At 46.9% G+C, this 22004-nt stretch overlaps 1 protein-coding gene across 2 annotated transcripts in view; it reads right to left on the bottom strand.

Moving 5' to 3' along the window:
* PRXL2A (peroxiredoxin like 2A) overlaps positions 1-15644 on the bottom strand; it is a 93260-nt gene extending 77616 nt beyond the window's left edge. The window contains exon 1 of one of the 2 annotated variants that reach the window (XM_040320713.1): positions 15512-15644. The gene's annotated coding sequence lies outside the window, so the exon portion shown is untranslated. Of the gene's footprint in view, positions 1-15338; positions 15358-15511 lie in introns of those variants that run through there. The other variant, XM_040320714.1, reaches the window with a different exon arrangement.
* Between the last annotated feature and the right edge of the window lie 6360 nt (positions 15645-22004).

The following is a 22004-nucleotide window of genomic DNA, read 5'->3' as shown; positions in this document are numbered from 1 at the left end:
TGTGGGAACGCGGGTGCACGGCCCTGAATACTGAATGTCTGTGCTCTGGGCTGGGCAGTAGCACCTGCGCAGATGCCAAATTGGGAACAGCATCCCTATTGACATTAATGGGACTACCTGCAGGGCCCTATTTACCCCACACGGGTTGACAGGTACCCATCCCCACTTTCAGGAGACCTGGCTGCGACAAGGTCCCCCTGAAATTCGCCCTCCTCCTCCTTCCTCCACTGCCAGACCATTCACAAAGGTAGCGCGCTTCCCACACTCGCAGTTGGAAACCAGGTGGGATGCTGACATCACTGGATTCCAGGACAGGTAAGCGTCCTAATCGCAAATACTGTAGCAACAGACTTTTGTGGGAGTGGTCAGTCAGTAAAGCAGTGTTTTATATTTTTTAGAATTTATTTTATTTTGCTTTAGAGCCGGTTCACACTGGGGCGGCACGACTTCGGGAGGGGGGGGGCCTCGGCAAGGCGTCCTGAAGACGACTTCAGAGGACGACTTGCAAAAGGACTTCTGTATAGAAGTCAATGCAAGTCGCCCCGAGTCGCCCCCCAAGTCGTACAAGAACCTTTTTCTAAGTCGGAGCGACTTGCGTCGCTCCTATTAGAACGGTTCTGGTGAATAGAATGGGACGCGACTTGTCAGGCAGCTGAGTCGCCCGACGAGTCGCCCCAGTGTGAACCGGCTCTTACAATACTATTTACAGGCATACCCCGCTTTAAGTACACTCACTTTACACACTCGCGAGTAAGGACATACCCGCGAGTGTATGTAAAGTGCCTTACTGTTCAGACATTTTGTAGCTGCAGTAGGAGCTGAAGCTCCGAGAGCATAGCCTGCCCTGTCCCAGTGTGCCCCTGACACCCCCACTACAGCCCCCGAGACCTTAATTACAGCTCCTGACACCCCCACTACACCCTAGAAGTGAAAAAAATGTATTGTTTCACTTTAAGTACATTTTCGTTTTACATACATGCTCTGGTCCCATTGTGTACTTAAAAGTGGGGTATGCCTGTATTACTATTATTATTTTCTTTCTATTTTTGGAGCCTTGTTGGGTTGTTGCTTTGGTGAAAGGGGAACCACGGGCCCGGGCAGCAGAAAAAAGAGGAACAAGGGGTCAGATTCAGGTACAATTACGTTACGCCGCGGGGGCGCTGGTGTATGCAGTACTGTATGAGGCCAGAGGTGCGGGGCGCTGGTGTATGCAGTACTGTATGAGGCCAGAGGTGCGGGGCGCTGGTGTATGCAGTACTGTATGTGGCCAAAGGTGTGGGGGCGCTGGTGGCTCCCAGTGCTTCCTGGAGAACTTGAGACACTTGAGAACTGTTGACACTTTCGGGAGCTCCGTCACACGTTACACCCGCCCCATCCAGCTGGGAATGTCTTTGAGTGTCTCCAAGTTTTCTCCACGAAGCTCTAGGAGCCACCAGCACCCCCAGACCTCTGGCCACATGCAGTACTGCATACACCAGCACCCCCAGACCTCTGGCCACATGCAGTACTGCATACACCAGCGGCTTTACTACATGGGTTGTACTGCTCGTATTTCAAGTCAAAATCATTTTTTTTTTTAAAACTGATGTGGGCATGTGTTCTGCTCATTTTCTAGAGTTGACCTCCATCCTATGAGTCTCAGTGTCTTTAGTCCATTTTACCTAGAAATGCCTGATGACTAGGGACAGTCGTGTCACTTTTATAGGGATATGTATGGATATGGATATGGATGATTGAAGTCCATGTTCACTGCAATCTGACTACAAATAGGGAAGTTCTCTGGACATGTTCCTCAAATGTCCACCACACCAGAAAGAGGTCTGTAGGCATCTGGTGTTCCTGCCACTATCACTGCACAACCTGCTGCTTCTATTCTCACAGGATGTAGCAAGGACATCATTATTTTTGATATGTGGAGCGACAGACTGAACTCCAGGTGGATAAGAAAATGCAGTTACGCATGTCTTATAAAATACTTATAATGTGATGCCATTACCACAGAGTTTATATGTTCTTCCCACTCTCCAGATGTTTAAGTATTCACCAACAATCCGAAAACTTAAGCAGGCCATAAATGATGCAATTTTCTTTTCTTTCACCACCAAGAGGACAACGCTGACCGTGTTGGCAGGAGCATCCCTCCCACTGAGCTCTTGTGTTCTGGCAGGGTGGCATCCCTCTGTCAGAACACACCAGTCAGCACTGGCGGCTAATGGCTTGAATGATTTGAAGCTGGTTTTCCAGCATGCCTGTTCGACAGAAGTCAGTCATTAAGTCGAACCAATGTACACACAGGCTGAATGTCGGCTGGGTTTCGGTTATACCGACCAATACACGGCCCGTGCATACCAGGCTACACTGCATATAGCTGGCCGCCATGTCCTTAACAACCGATGAGTCATCAGTTGCCAGCTGACTTCCCGCTGAATGTAAACAAAAGGGAAGAGGAAGAAGAACAGGGGACAAAGAAGAGCAGAAGAAGAAGCAGGGGGAGAAGAAGACCGGAGGATAAAGATGGAGGAGAAGACCGGAGGGAGAAGAAGAAGATCTTTTATAAAAGACTTGTCAAAAACTGTCTACTGTCTTTTTTACCACTACACTACTTTTTTTGGTGAATGGGTAGGGGCACAATGTACCCCATACTCATTTACATAGGGGGGGGTGAGCAAGGATCTGGGGCCCCACCTTGTTAAAGGAGGCTTCCAGATTCTGATAAGCCCCACGCCCGCAAGCCCCGACGACCACCGGGCAAGGGTTGTCGGGAATAGGCCCTTGTCTCCAACAACATGGGGGAAAGGTGCTTTGGGATGGGGGGGCGCAGAGCCCCCCCCCTGTCTCAATGCACCCATCCCCGCATGTTGAGGGAATGCGGCCTGGTATGGTTCAGGAGGGGAGGGGGACGCTCCTCTCCCTTTCCTGTCCTGCCATGCTGCATGCTTGGATAAGGGTCTGGTATGGATTTTGGGGGGACCCCCATGCCATTTTTTTAAAATTTTGGTGTGGGGGGGGGGGGGGGGTCCGCCACGAATCCATACTAGACCCAAGAGCCTGGTATGGACGTGGGGGGGGACCCCACGCTTTTTTTTTTCCCGGCAATTCTTTTTTTTTACATTCAGCAGGAAGCCCGCTGACAACTGATGACTCATCGGTTGTTAAGGATGCAGCAGCCGGTTTCTCAGCCCCCTCCTTAGCAACCAACTATATACAGTGGGAAAAAATAAAATAAAAAAGCAAAATGCATAAAAAAAAACGCATTAGTGTGAATCGAGTCCCAGGCTCAGTTCACACCGTCGCCGCATCCGTCCCACAGCAGAGGTCCAGTGCGTGTTGGTTCACCGTTTCAGGTCCGATTTCAGCCCGAATTTTGGGTTGAAATCGAACCTGAAATGTGAAGCGGCTTCATAGAGAGCCAGTCACATTTTCCCGCTATGCGAATTGGATGCGGTAAACCGCTCAATCAATTCGCATAGGTGTGAACCGAGCCTTAAAGTGGTTGTAAACCCTCCCTCTTTACTTTTACCTTCAAGTAAGCCTAGAATAAGGCTTACCTATAGGTAGTGGAATTATCTCGTAAACGTGCGCACTTGTAGTGTGCCGATGATGTAATCGCCACATGCGTTGGGAAGAAACGGACCTCCGTGCCGTTTCTTCCCTAGCATGTAGCGTTACCGACGGCTACGGGCGTGACGTCACGCCACTCCGGCCAATCACAGAGCTGAAGTCTGCGCCCCCCCCCCCCCCCCCCGGAAGGAAGAAGGGTGAAAAGATGGACGCAGCCTGCACAGGGGATAATGCTGGATTCATTTGCAGGTGTCACATAATGGGCTAGTATGCAATGCATACTAGCCCATTATGCTTTTAATTTGCAGGGTTTACAGGGAGCAAAAGAGTAAGCAAGACCCATCAGAGTTTACTTCTTCTTTAAGGCACACGCATTTCTTGGCTTTACACGCACGTGCTAAAACACGAAGCTGTGAACATCCCCCGGCATCCTGTAATGAAGTTTTGGGCATGCCAGCCACAAGCTAGTGAGATGGATAGATCTGCTTGCCAGGTAGTTGAGACGTGAAGTGAAATATCTAAACTGTACTTTTATTTTATATGCCCCCAGCCCCAGCAAAAGACTCCCATGGTCTGTAGGAGCGTGCGGCTAAGGACAGTAGTCTGTGTACAGGTCTGGCACACCCTGTGCCTTATCACCATCACAGCGCTGCAATTATCGCAACTCCCACTCCCTGCACCGCAGTAGTAATGACAAGGCTGTGGGCGTATCAGACCTGTATAGAAGCTGCTCGCTGTGCCAACTATACCTGCCAGCCATGGGAGTTTTCTGGTCGGGCAAACATTCAAAACAAACAATAAGCCAATTAGCACTTTCCTTTTTTTTCCCCCAAGTTGATTTAATTTCTAAAATGTATTACTAAACCACAACTGGGATTTAATGAGCTGGTAGGCAGTAATGCTCAGACTTAAAGTGGTTGTAAACGCATAAAAGAAAAAAAAAAATCTGCAAGACAAAAGACATAGGGCCAGATTCTCATACATTCGCGCTGCTCCTGGGCAGCGTAATATATGAGATCTACGTTACACCGCCGCAGGTCTACAGGTTTACATCCTGATTCTCAGAACACTTACCTGTAAACTTGCGGCGGTGTAGCGTTAGATTGCTCGTCGCAAGCCCGCCCAATTCAAATGGGGCGGGCACCATTTAAATTAGGCGCGCTCCCGCGCCGAGCGTACTGCGCATGCTCCGTCGGGTAAATTACCCGACGTGCATTGCGCTAAATGACGTCGCCCCGACGTCATTTGCCTAGATGTATACGTAAATGGCGTCCAGCGCCATTCACGGACATCTTACGCAAACGACGTAATTTTTATTGAATTCGACGCGGGAACGACGGCCATCGTTAACATTGGTTGCGCCTGCTAATTAGCAGGGGCAACCTTACGCGTCGGGTACGCTACGCAAACGACGTTAATTCGCTGCGTCGACCTCGCGTATGTTCGGGAATCGCCGTACTTACCTCATTTGCATAGACGACGGGGAAAAGCGACGATGCGACACCTAGCGGCGGGAAAAAAAAATACTTTTAAGATCTGACAGCGTAACAGCCTTACGCATGTCAGATCTAATGGGTACCTATGCGCAACTGATTCTGAGAATCAGTCGCATAGATACCCGGGGCCAGATGAGGTGTTACGACGGCGCTAATGGTGTTGCGCCGTCGTAACGCCTTTGAGAATCTGGCCCATAATGAGCTAAAATGCACAGCATACTAGCTCATTAAATACTTACCTTAGATCGAAGCTGTTGCAGTGGTCCGCCGTAACCGGCGACATGTCTCCCGAAGTTATTTCCGGGTTTTGCAATAGCGTTTATTAGCGTTCTCTGCGTTATCATTTAGTGTTTTTCTTTTTTTTTTTGTTTAAGAATCTTTTTTTTTTTTTTTAATGAATGAAAAACATTAAAAACACTGGTGAGCCACTTTTTTGAGCGTTTATCAGTGTTTATCAGCGTTTAACATTTTTAAGCGTTTTTTTGTTGGCAGAAAAACAGATCCTGAATGCGATTTTAGGGCGTTTAGGCTCGATTCACACCTATGCATGTTGCTTTTGAGCGTTTTTGCAATGCTTTTTGCGGTGCTTGCTGCGTTTTTTTGACGTGCGTTGTTACCGCGATTTTCCCGTGATTTGCGTTTTTTTTTTTTTAAGCCAGTAATTTTTATTTTTTTACATTACCTTTAACAACCAGCTATGAACAGGTTGAAAAAAAAAAACGCAAAACACAAATCGCGGCAAAATGCGTTTTGGATGCAGGTCTATTGAATTATATTGCATGCAAAACGCCGCTCTTTGCTGGAAAAAACGTCCCTGACCCTTTCCAAAAACGCAGAGGCACAAAAAAGCATTGATGTGAACAAGTTCCATAGGAAACCATGTTAAAAAATGTCCTTGCATTTCTGCAAAATGCACCAAAAAAAGCATTAGTGTGAATGGAGCCTTAGACAACTTCAGTGTGCATGGAGCCTATGACTTATTATAGGCCTCAGGCCCCGTACACACGGCCGAGGAACTCGACGTGCTTGGCACGTCGAGTTCTGGGATGAAGCCGCCGAGGAGCTCGGCGGGCCGCCTTCTCCCATAGAACAACGAGAAAATAGAGAACATGTTCTCTATTTTCTCGTCGAGCTCCTCGGCGGCTCCATCGAGCCAAAACTGTACAGACGACAGAGTTTCTCGGCAGAATCCGGGTTTTGACCGAGTTTCTCGGTGAATTCTGCCGAGAAACTCTGTCGTGTGTACGGGGCCTAACTGTAGGTACAAGTGGTTTAAAGTTCACAACCACTTTAAGAGGTTGTGCCAGATTTGTTGTTGTGGTTTACCGTGGAACCTTGGATTATGAGCACAATCCGTTCCAGGAAAATGCTCGTAATCCAAAGTACTCGCATATCAACGCGAGTTTCACCATAGAAGTCAATGGAAACTAAAACAATTTGTTCCGCATTGACTTCAATGGCATGCAATACCGCATGCGGCCAGAGGCGGGAGGACGCTGGAGAGCCTTGGAAGCGACCAAAAAGGCCGAGGACACTTCGGCTGACCTCGGAAAACCGCGGAAAGACTTCTTTCCCAAGATTTGCAGAGGTCAGCCGAGCTGTCCTCGGGCCTTTCCGTGCATTTGCGAACGGCACCGATCGGCGACGTTCAGCTTTGGTCAGCTCCGGCGCCCCCCCCCCCCCCCCCCACCTCAGGCCAAACGTAGTACTGCACACCGCTTTGGCCTGAATCAGTCGGCAATTTTTAGGATTTATGATTTTTTTAAATACAGTGCTCGCATTGCGAAACGCTCGTTAACTGCGTTACTTGCAATCCGAGGTTCCACTGTATAGGGCTCAACAAGCATTTCCTGATTTGGAAGCCGTATTCGCACTTCATATACAGCAATTCTAATTTTTACATAGTTACATTGGCCCAGCTTGCCTATACCAAACCTGTGAGATTTCTCTAGAAGCTGGAAATCGCTGAAGTATACACCAGTGTCCGGGTCCTGTGCTGAGCGGCTGTATTCACAATGTAGCAGGGAAGTCGCTAAGCACAGGACCCAGAAGCTATTGGAGGAGCTGTATACCATTTGGCTGGGGTCACACCTATGCGTTTCCAGTTTGGCAGAAACACATTACAGTCCTGTTAACCACTTCAATACCAAGCACTTTGCCCCTTTCCTGCCCAGGATAATTTTTAGCCTTTAGCGCTGTCGCACTTTGAATCACAATTGCGCGGTCATTCAATACTGCACCCAAACTACATTTTCATCATTTTCTTCCCACAAATAGAGCTTTCTTTTGGTGGCATTTGATCACCTCTGGGGTTTTACATTTTTGCATTACAAATGAAAAAGGCACAGCAGCAGTTTAGGGTCGGTTTGCAGGCGCTATTTTTAGCACAATAGCGCCTGTAAACAACAACGTGACAGGACCACTTAAAGGTGAGATCTGGGTCAAAAAGACCTCAGATCTCACAAACGCAAAAAAAGAAAAAAAGAGGCCTTTTTTTTAAAAAAATAAAAAATTCCCCTTTAAGACCATTAGGCGGAAGTGACGTTTGACGTCGCTTCCACCATCGAATGTTATAGAGCCGAGTGGGGGGCCACCTTTCCCTCACTCGGCATCCAAACTCAGGAGGGGAAAGGACATGATCCTCTCTACCGCTATCGACGGCTCCGGGAAGTGGCAGAGATGACTGGAGCACCCCCGATAAAAGTGATCTTGCGGCGAATCCGTCGCAGAGACTACTTTTATCCTAAAGAGAACCACATGCGGTTGCTAAAAATACCGGGGTTATGGCAGCTAGCTACTGCCATAACAACGCATTTAGCATCAAAGTACCGACGTACAGTTACGTGAAGCAGTTAAAGGAGAGCTCGACCCAGGCTGGAACTCCGCTTTAAGTCAAAGCGTTTGTGCCCAGAGTTCAGCTTCACTACAAGGGGAGCTTTTCTCCAGCCTGGTGTTCAGCTTTAAAAAAAGCACTCATGTAGCCTCATATCAGCGTTTTCCTGTGGTGGGTATGGCCGGACGCTCAATGGGCTAGATTCATGTAGCCAGCCGTAAGTTTGTTCGGGCGTAGCGCATGTTATTTACGCTACGCCGCCGCAACTTAAGACGGGCAAGTGCAGTATTCACAAAGCACTTGCTCCGTAAGTTGCGGCGGCGTATCGTAAATCAGCCGGCGTAAGCGCGCCGAATTCAAATTTGTAAGAGGTGGGCGTGTTTTATGTAAATAAAACATGACCCCACGTAAATGACGTCTCTAACGAAGGGCGCATGCGCCGTTCGTGAAAGAATCCCAGAGCGCATGCTCGAAATTCCGCCGCAAATCGTCAATGCTTTAGACGTGAACGTAATTTACGCAAAGCCCTATTGGCGAACGACTTACGCAAACGACGCAAAATTTGACGCTGGCCCGACGTCCATACTTAACATTGGTTGCTCCTCATATAGCAGGAGCAACATTACGCCGGAAAAAGCCTTACGCAAACGGCGTAAAAAATACCGCCGGGCGCACGTACGCTTCTATATCGGCGTATCCAGCTCATTTGCATATTCTACGCTGAAATCGACGGAAGCGCTACCTAGCGGCTAGCGTAAATATGCAACCAAGATACGACCGCGTAAGAGACTTCCGCCAGTCGGATCTTAGGCAAATTTCGGCGTATCTTGCTTTCTGAATACAGAAAGAAGATACGCCGGCGCAGATTTGAATTTACGCGGCGTATCAATAGATACGCCGGCGTAAATTCTCTCTGAATCTAGCCCAATCTGTACAAATCAATGACAGACTGGTAGGCAGCCCAGCTGTCTGCATGTAATTGCACATGGAGAGACTGCCTGCAGGTAGGAACATAGGAGTGTCTATGGGCGAAAACAAGTCCACATACTGAGCCACTCATCTGTCTATATCCACGTGTAATCACAATCAATCACGTGGACAGCTGCAGAACCTGTCCTTTAATTATACAGCCTAAGGGCCCATTCACACAAGCACACTGGCAGCGGATCTGCCCAGTCAGTCTGCTGATCCCCGCTGAGCAGGTAGATGACAGGTCAGTGTCCGTTCTGCTTATGCAGAGTGGACATGGACACAGCTTGTTCTCCAATAGGGCGGACGAATGTAAAAGAACCCCCTGTCTGTTCACATCCGACTGTCATCCGAACCAATCGGCCAGACGGATGGGAAACAAATTCCTCTGTCCGTTTTTAGCAGATAGGACCAGTTTGGATGGCGTTTGGTTTAAACATATACATGTGCTTCTCTATAGAGGGCAATGGAGGATCCGATTGGGTCCAACTAAAAAACTGACATTTTTATTTTTATTTAATTCGTATTTTTTTTTTTCTCTCCATGCCCATCAAATATAGCCTAGAGAATGTACAGAACCCCCTTCAGCACAGACCCCCCCCTTCAGCAAAGACCCCTCCATTCAGCACAGATGGACCCCCCTTCAGCACAGACCCCTCCATTCAGCACAGATGGACCCCCCTATTCCGCAGACCCCTCCATTCAGCACAGATGGACCCCCCTTCAGCACAGACCCCCCCATTCCGCACAGACCCCCCTTCAGCACAGACCCCCCTTCAGCACAGACCCCCCTCCCCCATTCCATTCAGTACCTCAGATCAGCCATCAGTGCAGCACAGGCACAGCAGGTTCCCTCCCCCTGTGTACACATAAACACTGGAGGGGGGTGGCTTCACTCTGCTCGCTGTGCCTGTGTGACATCCAGCCCGGGACCGCTCAGACAGCCGTGGCCGCAAAACTCTTCAACACCTTCTCGATTTTCCAGGGGGGGTCAATTGCCCCCCCCCCCTGCCCTATGGAGCGGACGCCCATGATGAGGTTGTATATTTTGCAATATTACAATTTTTGATAAACTCATTCAATAAATTTGAGTAGTTCAACTTTGTGCGATTGATCTATTAGGCTCCTCTCACACGGGCTTGTCGGTGTACGGACTCCGCTTTGCTCAGCAGGGATCGATCCGCTGATCTCCGCTGAGCAGGGTATCATCCGATCCGTTCCGATTCTCCAGACAGATGAAAAATAGGGGTTCCATCCGTATGGATTTCACAGACCGGATCGGAACAGATATTGGCGGATGTCAGCGGACATGTCACCGCTGACATCCGCCGCTCCATAGGGCTGAATGGAGCGTCCGATCAGGTCCGCCTGAAAAACTGACAGGTGAACCTGATCGTTGAGGGGCCTTAACCTTCCTTTTGTTTACAAATATTAAAGATTCTAACTACCAGCAAGAATGAGTTCTTACATTTAAAGAGCACCTGTCATTTCAGATCCATCATGGCAGCGCCTGTTAGCGGGCATCCACTCACCTGCTGCCACCACGTCCCTCGCCTTGTTGTGTCACTGCCGCATCACCAGCCGTCCCATTAAAGTGAATGAGACTGTTGGCGAGTCAACAGTGGGTCAGAGGAGGAGCTGCTGCGGGAAAGAGAGGACAGTTGCTCTTTAAATAAAATTCTCCCTGCGCTAAACAATACCCCTATTCTCCGAAAATAATCCTTAACTTAAAGTAGAACTAAAGGCAAAACTTTGGAGGGATTTCCTTTCATTTCCTGTTTGGCTATGGGTCAGGAAGTGAAGGAAAATCTCCCCAATAGGACACACAAAATTGACAGGGGTTATTATAACTAGGGGTGTCCCGATACCACTTTTTTGGGACAGAGTACAAGTACTGATACAATTTTTTAAGTACTCGCCGATACCGATTACCGATACTTTTTTAAAAATGTCATGTGACAGTTTCTTAAAGCACAATACAGATTAGGTGGCACTGATCTGCAGCACTGATAGGATTCGGTGGCATTGATATGCAGCACCGATAGATGGCTGACTGGCACTGACAGATGGCAGTGGCGCCGACGGCTGGCTGGCACTGGCAGGTGGCGCCGACGGCTGGCTGGCACTGGCAGGTGGCATTTATGGGCACTGATGGGCAGGCACTAAAATGCCATTAGGGAAGGCTGCCTGCAACGCCCATCCTGGTACTCCGTGCACTCAGCCGCATAAAAGCAGCAGTCGCCATCTTGGTACACCCAGCCCAAACTATATGGGCTGGGTGTAACAAGATGTCCGCTGCTGGCATACTGTGGCCGAGTGCAGGGTGTACCAAGATGGGCATCTCTGACAGCAACACGGTATCAGTATCAGGACAAACCTAGTTATAACCCTCCCTCGCTTTATCCAAAATGAAAAAAAATATACCCTGTAATCTATTTTTCATGCAACTGCATCTTAGGCCCCATGCACACGGGACGCCGGTGCAAAGTCTGCTAAAGGCTAAAACCGGCGTTTAAAAAACGCATGTTTTGCTGCGAATTTCGCTGCGTTTTACCGCGTTTGCGTTTAGTTAAGAAACATCATAAGACCCTCCCTAAGCTCAAAAAACAGTGTTATTTAACCAGTTCAGCCATTTTGTGAGACCAGAGTGAGTAGCAGCTGAGAGAGCAGTGTACTTGTATATAGCGTGTCACTTGCCATGTCACCTGCCACAAGTAGTAAATTGTCCACTTGCCACGTTACCTGACCACGCCACCTGCCACAAGTTGTGGATTGTCCACTTGCCACGTTACCTGGCCACGCCACCTGCCACAAGTTGTGGATTGTCCACTGGCCACGTCACCTGCCACAAGTTGTGGATTGTCCACTGGCCATGTTACCTGGCCACGTCACCTGCCACAAGTTGTGGATTGTCCACTTGCCACGTCACCTGCCACGCCACCTGCCACAAATTGTGGATTGTCCACTGGCCATGTTACCTGGCCACGTCACCTGCCACAAGTTGTGGATTGTCCACTGGCCACGTCACCTGGCCATGTCATCTGCCACAAGTTGTGGATTGGCCACATCACCTGCCACAAGTTGTGGATTGTCCACTTGCCACATCACCTGGCCATGTCACCTGGCCACTATACCTGCCACATCACCCGACCACGTCACCTGCCACAAGTTGTGGATTGTCCACTTGCCACGTCACCTGGCCACATCACCTGCCACAAGTTGTGGATTGTCCACTGGCCATGTCACCTGGCCACAAGTTGTGGATTGTCCACGTCACCTGGCCACATCACCTGCCACAAGTTGTGGATTGTCCACAGGCCACGTCACCTGCCACAAGTTGTGGATTGTTCACTTGTCACGTCACCTGGCCATGTCATCTGGCCACAAGTTGTGGAGTGTCCACTTGCCACGTCACCTGGCCACAAGTTGTGGAGTGTCCACTTGCCACAAGTTGTGGATTGTCCACTGGCCACGTCACCTGCCACAAGTTGTGGAATTTCCACTGGCCATGTCACCTGACCACAAGTTGTGGATTGTCCACTTGCCACATAACCTGGCCATGTCACCTGACCACGTCACCTGGCCACAAGTTGTGGATTGTCCACTTGCCACGTCACCTGGTCACATCACCTGCCACAAGTTGTGGATTGTCCACTTGCCACAAGTTGTGAATTGTCCACTTTCCACGTCACCTGCCACAAGTTGTGGGTTGTCCACGATGCAATGCAAGCAATTACAGTTTTTTTAATGGTTTTTCATAATTTGCCATAATTTTTGAGATTTCTAATGTAAAAAAAATAGGTCACCTTTAAAAACGTGCGTCTGAAACGTGGAAAAATTTTGCGTCTGAACAAATTTTTTTGCTTCTGAAAAAACGAGGATAAACGCAACTGCCGAAAAACGCTGAAAAACGTGACTGTGTGCATGGACACATAGGATAACATTGAATGTGTCTAGGGGCAGTTGAAAAAGCTGCATTTACCAGCGTCTCGTGTGCATGGGGCCTTACTGTATTTTTCTGCCTCCTTGTAACATCCCCACAGCCCAAATCTCTTCTTTTCCCCCTCACTTCAGTTTGTTTGGAAGAAGCAGTGCCCATTAGTTGTGGTTATGTTCCATGCACACTACACATCCTATATTGCATAGTCCATCTCAAGAGCCAACAAGAGAAGGTGACTACATTTCTACATATTGACCATGGAGAACAAACGTAGCCACCCTCTAACAGGAAGTGCCATCACAGTGGCAAAATAAATGGAATTTGGGGACTTGAAGGATGCCAAGAGCTATAGAAAAGACTTTTAAAGATAATAATACATAGGGGAATAGAATCTGTGCCATTAATCGTTAAGAATCAAAATTGCTATCTTTTCCCTTTCTAGATCTTCAAAACAGCATGTCACAAGTGCAGAGAGTTTCTCACAGCTGGGAAAAAAATCCAGGCAACCTGCCAACTTTTATAACAGGCTAACAAGTGAAACAAAGTATCTCTTTGTTCTTTTATTAAAGGAAAGAACTAGATGGAGGAAGTTTAACCATTTAAAGACCAAACCTTTTGTCACATTTGTTGCTTACAAGTAAAAATCATTATTTTCTGCTAGAAAATTACTTGGAACACCCAAACATGATTATTTTTTTTTATTTTTTTTAAGCAGAGACCCTAGAGAATAAAATGGCGGTTGTTGCAATATTTTATGTCACACCGTATTTGCACAGCGGTTTTTTAAACATATTTAAAAACAAAAAAAAATAAAAAAAATACACTTTACTGAATAAAAAAAAAAAAAAAAAAACTAAACAGTCAAATTAGCCCAATTTTTTTGTATAATGTGAAAGAAGATATTACAACGCGAGAATCGTGATCTTTATTCCAAGCCAAAAAATTGTGATTCTCATTTTAGCCAGAATGGTGCAGCTCTACTTCTAACACAATATACTATGGAACCTGACAACCTGCAGACGGATGAGAAAATGGAAACACAAAAAAATATGCATCAACGCACAAAATGCACAAACCCCGATTTTTCCACAAGACAACACTGGAATCCAGCTATAAACCGTTTGGATCTTTCCTCCTCTACACATTAAGAATGCCCGTTTTCCTTCACAATATATAGAACTCTGAATTCTTCATATTGTGGAGGTAAGGCACTAATCACTCATCCTCTATATAGGAAAATAGACTATTTTATGATCTGTCCCCCCTTCTCCAGAATCCATAGCCTGATCTGTCCCCCCTTCTCCATAATCCATAGACTGATCTGTCCCCCCTTCTTCATAACCCATAGACTGATCTGTCCCCCCTTCTTCATAACCCATAGACTGATCTGTCCCCCCTTCTCCATAATCCATAGACTGACCTGTCCCCCCTTCTCCATAACCCATAGACTGACCTGTCCCCCCCTACTCCAGAATCCATAGACTGATCTGTCCCCCCCTACTCCAGAATCCATAGACTGATCTGTCCCCCCTTCTCCATAACCCATAGACTGACCTGTCCCCCCCTACTCCAGAATCCATAGACTGATCTGTCCCCCCCTACTCCAGAATCCATAGCCTGATCTGTCCCCCCTTCTCCATAATCCATAGACTGATCTGTCCCCCCTTCTTCATAACCCATAGACTGATCTGTCCCCCCTTCTCCATAATCCATAGACTGACCTGTCCCCCCTTCTCCATAACCCATAGACTGACCTGTCCCCCCCTACTCCAGAATCCATAGACTGACCTGTCCCCCCCTACTCCAGAATCCATAGACTGATCTGTCCCCCCCTACTCCAGAATCCATAGACTGATCTGTCCCCCCCTACTCCAGAATCCATAGACTGATCTGTCCCCCCCTACTCCAGAATCCATAGACTGATCTGTCCCCCCCTTCTCCAGAATCCATAGACTGATCTGTCCCCCCCTACTCCAGAATCCATAGACTGATCTGTCCCCCCCTTCTCCAGAATCCATAGACTGATCTGTCCCCCCCTTCTCCAGAATCCATAGACTGATCTGTCCCCCCCTTCTCCAGAATCCATAGACTGATCTGTCCCCCCCTTCTCCAGAATCCATAGACTGATCTGTCCCCCCCTTCTCCAGAATCCATAGACTGATCTGTCCCCCCCTTCTCCAGAATCCATAGACTGATCTGTCCCCCCCTTCTCCAGAATCCATAGACTGATCTGTCCCCCCTTCTCCAGAATCCATAGACTGATCTGTCCCCCCCTTCTCCAGAATCCATAGACTGATCTGTCCCCCCTTCTCCAGAATCCATAGACTGATCTGCCCCCCCTTCTCCAGAATCCATAGACTGATCTGCCCCCCCCCCTTCTCCAGAATCCATAGACTGATCTCTGTCTCCCCTTCTCCAGAATCCATAGACTGATCTGCCCCCCCTTCTCCAGAATCCATAGACTGATCTGTCCCCCCTTCTCCAGAATCCATAGACTGATCTGTCCCCCCTTCTCCAGAATCCATAGACTGATCTGTACCTCTCCAGAGTCCAGCGCTGTCTATAGAGAACTAGTGACATGCAGAGTAATCTTTGAACCTCGCTGAATGATAAGGGAACACTACAGGCAATAGAAGACACAACCTCCCCCCTGTGCCTGGACTTGGAGAACAGACAGCAATGAATAAAGATCCTCCCATGTTTTCTACTTACACAAGTGATGTTGTGTAGAGGAGCAGCGCTGCATATCCTGTGATCAGAAGTGTCAGTGTGGATAGAGGTGCACCTTCCTCTCCTCTCCCAGCACAAGGTTACACAGCACCTGACACCCTCCCTGTACATTAATAGAGCATATTCAGGGGGCGGGGTCACACACCACACTGACACTCACATGATCCGGAAGTGCAATCCATCAATTGAAATGTATACAGTGTGTGTGCTGGGGAGAGAGCCGTACTTCAGTGTACATAGTGTGCGTGTTGTTAGGAGAGCAGCACTCCATTGTTATGCAAAACATTTTAAAGTAAATAAACTCTGGTTGAATTAAAAAAAAAAAATTGTATCAAATACCATCATGTTCTAAAATCTATTCAGGTATCTCTTCTTAAAGGATAATTCCACTTTCCGTGGCAAAAATAAAATATTACAAAATAAATATAATATAGCATATATAATTGCTACACAAGCCACATTGTCATTCAAAACATATTAAGCTATTAACCCCTGCATTACTGGGGGGGGGGGGGGCAGTCCCACTTCAAGGAAGCTTTTTTTCCTTCCCCTGGAGAGAAGCTTTTGAGCTTTTTTTTCTCTGACTAAAAACTTAAAGAAGTTTTTTTTGTGCTCTTTTGCATGTTTTTATTAAAGGGGTTGTAAAGGTTCATTTAAAAAATAACAAACATATCAAACTTACCTCCACTGTGCAGTTCGTTCGTTCTGGGGTCCCGCTGCGGCTCTCGCGGCTCCTCCCTGCAATAGCTAACCCCCTCCGGGGTTTCCTTGCGGGCGTGCTCCCGTGTCATACAGTCAGCATCCATAGCCGCCGACTGTATGACTTGGCCCCGCCCCCCTGGCGGTTGCGTCATTGGATTTGATTGACAGCAGCAGGAGCCAATGGCTGCGCTGCTATCAATCTATCCAATCAACGCCGAGACTCCGTGGAGAAGAGGACACCGTGGACGTGCAGAGCAGGTGAACTGGCTCAGGTAGGTAAAACAGGGGGCCTGTGATTGCCAGGTGTTTTTTCACCTTAATGCATACGATGCATTAAAGCGGAGCTCCGCCGTTAAAAAAATATTAAAAGCCAGCAGCTACAAATACTGCAACTGCTGACTTTTAATAGACACTTACCTGTCCTGGAGTCCAGCGACGTCTGCAGTAGAAGACGAGCAATCGCTCGTCTATCTGCTGCCCCCACCGCTATCCTCGTGAGAGAATCAGGAAGTGAAGTGGTCCGGCTTCACTGCCCGATTCCCTACGGTGCATTCGCAAGTCGCGCAGCGCCATCCTCACTAGTCCCCACTGTGTTCTGGGAGCCGTGTGTTTCCCAGACCCCCCCCCCCCCCCGTGGCAGGTGACAGTGGCAAGTGACACACCGAATCTGGTGGCAGGTGACAATGGCAAATGACATGCTGAATTTGGTTGCAAGTGACAATGGCAAGTGACATGCTGAATTTGGTGGCAAGTGACACGCTGAATCTGGTGGCAGGGGATGGGTGGCAACTGACTTGCTGAATCTGGTGACAGGTGACGGTGGCGAGTGACACACTGAATTTGGAGGCAAGTGACACGCTGAATCTGGTGGCAGGGGATGGGTGGCAATTGACACGCTGAATTTGTTGACAGGTGATGGTGGCAAGTGGGGGGTGTAAGTGTAGCGCTAAGTCTGATGCCAGAGGTATCAGAAAACCATAATGTGTGTAATATTACAATTGAATAACACTACATCAAATATAAAACAGGTGTGTTGATGAAAGAAACTTCCAACGAACGAATATTAGTGCACAGAATATATAAACACGAGGAAAGCAAAAAGTCCAATAAACTCAATTTTAGGATGATTGAGTATCCATAACAAAGTCAATTGTCATCCGCACATCCTCCACTCATGTGAAACAATGAACCACCACTGTGTCATCCGTACATCCTTCACTGAGGCAAAAAAAATAAATGAATGTGACTTCAATAACGTGATAGTCCCACCACCGGTGACAGTGCAGGCTTACCGGAACTAGTTGATCACTAGTGGCATATGCCAAGAGAGATCAATCTGAGCTTTTAAGAAGTTGGTATTTCAATGACAATCCTGGACAGGAAGCGTGGCACCAAATGATGCAGAGATCCAAACACACTTGGGACTGTATAGTTGTTAATGTCTTGAGACAAGTAGGCTCAATAAAATGCATAAAGGAGAGAAGAAAAAAAAGGTGGCCACATAGCGTAACTCCGTAAGGTAAAAAGATACTATGTTTATTCACAGCGAACAAACTTACATTTGGCTGGACAAGATCTTGCATGCAAAATGGGGCAACAGTGGAGTCCTCCCGACGCGTTTCGTGGTCAATAGCACATCGTCTGGGGTGTCTCTCCACTGCAGCCCACTCCAATATATACACACACCACATATCAATAACCAATCACATGTAACGGTCTGACTCACCTCCAGCAATCAGCAGCTGCAGGCCATATCCTATACATCAAAGATGGCACTGCAGTTTGCACTCCAAGCCTCCTTGTGAGTAGAACCACCCTCGTAACAGGAGCAGGAAGTGAGGTCAAATCTAGTGACTAATTAGATTTCTCAAAAGTTTTAAAAAGATTAAACTATATAAAACGTATGGCTTATATGTTTTTGTATTTATTACCAGGGGAGTTATGATAAAGAGGCACTGAAATTATGATTTGGACAACACGAGTCCTGGATCAGGCCCCTGTTTAAAATATTGAATCTTTGTGTCCCCTGAAGAGATCATAGCTAGACTATGAATAAACTGTAGATGCTGATATTCACTACAGTTGGCGTGGAGACGGCGCGCCGCGATATGTAGCTGTGACGCGCATGCGTGCACTCCAAGCCTCACTATGAGACCCGGAAGTATACTGCAATAGCGGGGAATTGCCGCCTCACACTACACTACTATGACGCGCATGCGTCCCTCCCACGTCTCGCTATGAGACTCGGAGGCGTCTACTAATCGCTACCACGGCGATTCGCACAACGTCACCGCGCATGCGCGGCACGTAAACGTCATCCAAAAATGAAATAAACAAACCGCGTACGTACCGTACATACGTCACGCGCGTCTGCAAACCAAGCCTCTCTTTGGAGAGAGGAAAGTATTGGATTAAGAACTCTGTGCAAGCCAAACCTCATTGTGGCGATAACAACTCCTGTAGGAATACACGGAGTTCACACACATATAAGAGGATCTGTCAATCAGAGTGGATATTAGACATCCATTAGAAATTGATCAGTAAGCCAACACAAGGCTAAGGTATATATACATTGTAATCATGGGACCTCATAAGGAACCACGATGAAAAACGCCATTTATTAAAATTGCATATCTATCTTAGCCAGAATGTAAGGCCAAATTCATTCGAGGACGTTGTTAATAGCCCTAGAGCATGAATATTAAACATATAAAAAACCATATTTATTAAAAAAACATCTTATCTGTTTAAAATGCATGTAAATCACATGCCAGGCCATATAATAAAAAATTTTAAATGAAATGAGTATCAAATTAAAATGTATGTATATATATGTATATAGTGTAACCACTTTTATGCTAATAATCTATCTACTGCCTCATGATTGACGTGAGTCAGATCGCCACATATAATGACTGCTAGAACTGCAGTTATAAAGATAACAGGATATGAAAATTACAAACAAGCATAAGCATGGTCACTATACATATTGAACAAATTCCCAAAGACCCAGAATAGAAAAAACATATATATATATCACTGGAGTCCATGACTGTAAACCATTTATGACATATTGATAAAAGAATTAATGTCCCATTCAACATTCATTCCGAACGGGACATATGTCTGGAGCTCATATATCCAGAACGTCTCTAAGCGTGAAACGCCACGAGTCATAGCTCCGCCCCTCCATGGAGGGGTGTATTTATCTATGACTGTAAATTTGGTTCCTTTTGGATTTCTCTGATGAAATTCTCGGTAATGCCGGGGGACTGGATGTTTAGTGTCACCTCCTAGTATAAGTGCAATATGTTCACTGACTCTAATAGAGAAAGTGCGGATGGTCCGACCTACATATTGTTTACCGCAGGGACACGTTAGTAAGTAAACAATGTACTTAGTCGCACATGTACAAAATGTTTTTATGGTGTACTGTTTGCCTGTAACCGTTGAAGAGAAATCTGAAATCTTTCTAGTGGTTAAGGTGTTATATTGGCAAACCTTGCATTTCCTGCAAGGGAAGAAACCCACTAAATTGTGAAAAAAGGAACTCTTAACTGGAGGGTTGATAATATTTGGAGCTATTGTATGGTATTATATATTGTATATTGTATGGTATTATATATATATATATATTTTTTTTTTTTATGGTTGAACTGGATGGTCTTTTTTCAACCTGACTAACTATATAACTATGTAAAACCCGGAAAAAAGTCCCTGGCCCTTTTCATAAAATGAACAGATGTGAACATGACCCCTAGGAAACCATGTTAAAGCGGTGGTTCACCCTCCTTCACATCATTAGACCATTACATTCGGCATCGTAGCGCGAGCTACGGTATGCCGGTCTTAAATTTTTAATCCCCGTACTCACTGTGCTATCGCTCATTGAAGAATCCGACTCCCGCGGGGAATGGGCGTGCCTATGGAGAGGGAGGATGATTGACGGCCGGCTCTGGCACGTCACGCTCCCCGAAGACAGCCAGAGTAGGTCTCGGCTCTTCACGGCGCGTGCGCACAGGCTATGCGCAGGCGCCGTGAATAGCCAAGCCTATTTCGGCTATTTCCGGAGAAGCGTGACGTGCCAGGGCCGGCCGTCAATCACCTTCTCTCACCATAGGAACGCCCATTCCCCGGAATCTTCAATGAGCCATAGCACAGTGAGTACGGGGATAAAAAATGTAAGACCGGCATACCGTAGCTCGCGCTACGATGCCGAATGTAATGGTCTAATAAAAAAAAACATTTTTTTTTTTTTTTAACAGGGTGAACCCCCGCTTTAAGCACTTGTCCACCGGGCCTATTTTGTCACTTCTCTCCTTCATGTAAAAATCAAAATTTTTTTTGCTAGAAAATTTATCAGAACCCCCAAACATTATATATATTTTTTTAGCAGACACCCTAGGGAATAAAATGGCGGTCATTGCAACTTTTTTTTCTCGCACGGTATTTGTGCAATCATTTTTCAAACACCTTTTTTTGGGAAGAAAAAACGGTTTCATGAATTAAAAAATAACAAAACAGTAAAATTAGCCCAATTTGTTTGTATAATGTGAAAGATGATGTTACGCCGAGTAAATAGATACCTAACATGTCATGCTTTAAAATTGCGCACACTCATGGAATGGCGCCAAACTTCGGTACTTAAAAATCTCCATAGGTGACGCTTTAACATTTTGTACAGGTTACTATTTTCGAGTTACAGAGGAGGTCTAGTGCTATAATTTTTGCACACGCTCTAACGCACGCGACAATACCTCACATGTGGGGTTGAACGGCGTTTACATATGTGGGTGGGACTTGCATGCGTGTTCGCTTCTGCGCGTGAGATAACGGGGACAGGAGCGTTTTGAAAAAAAATATGTTTTAATTTTATTTATTTTTTTTACATTTTTTTTTGATCACTTTTATTCCTATTACAAGGAATGTAAACATCCCTTGTAATGGGAATCAGTGTGACAGGTCCTCTTTATGGAGAGATGTGGGGTCAATAAGACCCCACATCTCTCCTCCAGGCTTACAAGCATGAAATCGGTGAAAAAAAAATCACTGATCACATGCCGACAGCCGCGATTGCGTCTTTGTTTACTTCCGGGTACCGGGCGTGACATCATAACGTCGCGCCCGGGCCTCCGACGGTCATAGAGATGACTGGTGACCATCTGGTCACCAGTCATCTCTATGCTTTCCAGGCAGCGCCGACCGATTCGCTCTCCGAGCCCCCGATGGCACGGGAGAGCCCGGAGAAGCACTGGATGGTGGTGGAAGGGGGGGACATCCCCTCCCGCTGCCTATAAGAATGATTAAGCGGCGGAAACGCCGATTTGAACGTTCTTATCGTGCACAGAATCGGCGGCTGAAGACGGCGATATCTGAATGATGCCTGTAGCTGCATGCATCATTCAGATATCACCGCAGAAAGTCCAGGACGTCATATGACGTCCTCCGGTGGACAAGTGGTTAAATGGACTGTAAAGTGTTTCTGCAAACTGAAAATGCACCAAAAAAATGCGAAGGTGTGAACCATGCCTAAAGGCACACCAAACCAGTCTGCAAGAGAAGTTGAGGTCATCTACGTGTGTGAGAGGGGCTGGAGTTGTTTACTGCAGTTGAGTTAAGCTGGCCATAGACAATTTAATTCTCAGCTGGTGCAGCAAGGACTGGCCAAGATTCGAACCATACATGGGCAGGCTGATCAATAAACTTGGGTATGCGTCAATATGTCCGATTTTTCTACAAAACGGTTATTGTCAGCGGCTATAGCCACTAGCAG

The sequence above is a fragment of the Rana temporaria genome, chromosome 8, assembly GCF_905171775.1.
Source record: "Rana temporaria chromosome 8, aRanTem1.1, whole genome shotgun sequence".
Lineage (NCBI taxonomy): Eukaryota > Metazoa > Chordata > Amphibia > Anura > Ranidae > Rana > Rana temporaria.
Note: the sequence above shows the minus strand (reverse complement) of the source record. Positions and strands in the feature narration are given on the sequence as shown.